A 3,040-nucleotide genomic window follows, 5' to 3' on the forward strand; every position below is an offset into this window, starting at 1 on the left:
AGAGTTCCAATGCTGATTCTTCCTCAGGGATGTGTTCTGGATCTATATCCAGCTCCTTTGTTTCTACCACTTTATTTTCCTTCTTTATGTGGACTGTGATGATCTGTTGTCTCTGACACATTGTGACATTGTTGTATTTAGATCTCTGTTAACAGTTTGTGAAGAGTAATTAAGGGTGAGTCAGGCTCTTCTTTGTGGTAGTTTATCATAGGCCCATTGGTGGAGAGGGAGGTGGTGACTCACCCTCATTAAGTGAAGCTTTTCAGTAGTCTGTGCTTCCAGGATGTCTTTGCAGTTCCCAGTAAGCAGAGCCTGTTCTTAAGTCTCTGGAACTTGGGAGATCACTGTTGCTTTAAATATCCAAAATGATCAAGCTACTTTTAAATATTCACAATGGCTGCATCCTCCAGACTGGTGAAAGTCCACATTTGAGCTCACCTTCTTCTTCTCTGCTTTCCCTTTTATTCACCAGCCACCAGAGCAGTCCTCCATGCAGTCCCTGGCTAGCAGGACTGAGTTTTAGGTTAATTCTTAGGTCCTACCACCACTTGTCAATATCCAAGCTGTCTGTGCTGCCAGGATTGCTGCCAGACTGCACCTCCATATGTCTCTCTTTTTTTTTGGTGTTTTCATGAAAATTCTTTTGTTAGTTGGAGTTTAGTCCACTTCTATATCCTTCCCTTCAAAACTTGGGGGTCCTGGATTATCTTCTTTATCTCGTTTCCCTTTTCTTTTTTGAAGAAGGTCTGTGCAGTCTTTCTGCCTATTCTGCTGTCTTTACATTTGTGATCACCCAGAGCTTGCTCCTTCTGGGACTCCCTAAGTTGATGCTCTGCAGCACACACCTCAGAACATCAGGGTTTGTTGGAGTTTTATGACAGTATTAGACTCCCATCCTCCTTTAGAAAGGGGTAGGGATAAAACAATAGTTGAGCTAATCAAAAACACATTCTTGTTTAACTTAAAACATGTTTTCTTTTAAATAAAACCTTCAGATCTTCTATGGCTTCACAAGTATTTTCCACTATGGGTTGTTGGAGATACTCAATATTCAGTTGGTCAGACTTTCAAGTCTCCTTATTTTATGAGGTTGCTCCCTGTAGAATAAAATTTAGTTATAGGTCGAGGAGGGTTTTCAGCATAGTCTGGTGCTTTTCTCAATCAGGTGTGATATATCCAAGTGCAAACTTCCTTCATTTTTGCTGAGGCAAATATTGCCAGCAATACTTCTGCCAGCAATAAGGCCAAGTCCATTTGACCTAGAGCTCTTTAATGTGTTAAAGACCAAAGATGTAACTTTGAAGTTTAATAGGCTCCTGACACAAGCTATGGTAATTTAAATACCATATATATATATATATATATATATATATATATATATACTAAAGCTAGTTAGTAAGGAAGACTGTTGGAGACCAAGAAAGAAATCATCAAAGGACATGGGTACAAGGCACATGTCCAACAGCGACAAGAGATGGCAAGTTCTCTCCAACAATGACAAGAGAAGGAAAGGCCTCTCCAACAGCAACAAGAGAAAGCAAGAAGGCCTCTCTCATGATTAAATGCTTACTTGGCAAAGAATCAAGTTTTAAAAGTAGATGTTATTCCAGTAGTCCATGTTTTTATCTTATTGAGATGTTTCATACTTTGGGACACTGTAACCCAAAAAGCATTTATTGTTTTACACTCCTTATTCCTGAGGAGGCTTTTGTGATTGTTTTAATGACCACTTGTTGTTCTTGAGCATGTAGAGGAGTAAAACTTTAACTTTTTAGAGAATAAACTGATTGTATGGATTCCAACACTATTGATGTAATTATATATAAACATAAATAAAGTAAAACAAAGGAATCAAGGGTCATTCTCACAGAATATGCAGGGTGTCTGCCTGGCCCCCGTTACTTTTAAAAAAACCATTAATCCTTTTTATCATTTTGTTTTGTGACCTGTGTGGTTTTGCTGGATGTGGCAATTGGCATCTGAACAGGGACTCGGAGAGAAGAGGCAAGTGCCCAAGAGGACACCACACTTAGTGAAATAGGAGCTCCATAACAAGAAGAAGGGTAAGTGTGGGTGAATTATATAAGTTTTCTTTAAGCCAGGTTGAAATGGGGAATTAGCATCTCATGAAAGGGATCATTCGATTTTTCTTCTTAAAGCATTAGTTCAAGGTAGAGGTTTTTCAGTGTCTGAAAAGGAGTTAGAGAAATTTTCACAGTGTATAGTTCACTGTTGTCCTTGGTTTCCTCAGGAAGGAAACTTTGATTTAACAGCATGGGAGACCATTGGTCAACAAATGAATAAGTGTTTAAAAGAATGTGGGCCAGAGGATTTACCAGAGCATGTTTTTGTTTTGTTTTGTTTTTTTTCCTATTTGCAGTATTTTAAAACTGTTCAGAATTAGATAAGAGAATAGGTATGGGTGTGGATCCTAAAGTGGGAAAGGAGAAAAATATAGACACAGATTCAAAATTAAAAGAGTCAAAATCTAAAGAAGAAATGGTTAAACAAAAGTTAGTAACTGAACCCTCAGAAGTAAAGGAGAAGTGTATTCTTCCTTAAATCTGTTTTTACATCAGGCTGTTCCAGCTGTTACTATGCCTGCTAGCACTTGCTCTCCTCCACCTTTTAACCTTTTCCCTCCCTCAGGGAAGCATGTTAACTGTTTATCATCCACCATGCCTCCTTTATCACCTATATAAGCTATAGTTCAAAAGGAGAGGGCCATGGATGAGGACATTCCATTAGAATTGAAACATGTTTTTCCCTTAACAGAATACGTACACACACAGACTAATTTGCCAATGTGAGGACATAAAGCATTTTCTTTTACAACTCTTAAAGATTTGAAACTAGTTGCTACCACCTATGGACCAACAGCACCGTTTGTGAAAACCTTAATAAAAATTATTGCTCTAGCAGTTTTGTGTCCTTATGATTGGTATATACTGGCTAAAACTGCATTAGAGGGAGGAGAATATTTGATGTGGAAAATGTATTTTCATGATTTTTGTACAGAGCAAAGTATGAGAAATAAGCA

The sequence above is a fragment of the Orycteropus afer genome, unplaced genomic scaffold (assembly GCF_000298275.1).
Source record: "Orycteropus afer afer isolate SDZICR_OR568_19922 unplaced genomic scaffold, OryAfe1.0 scaffold00840, whole genome shotgun sequence".
NCBI classification, from domain to species: domain Eukaryota; kingdom Metazoa; phylum Chordata; class Mammalia; order Tubulidentata; family Orycteropodidae; genus Orycteropus; species Orycteropus afer.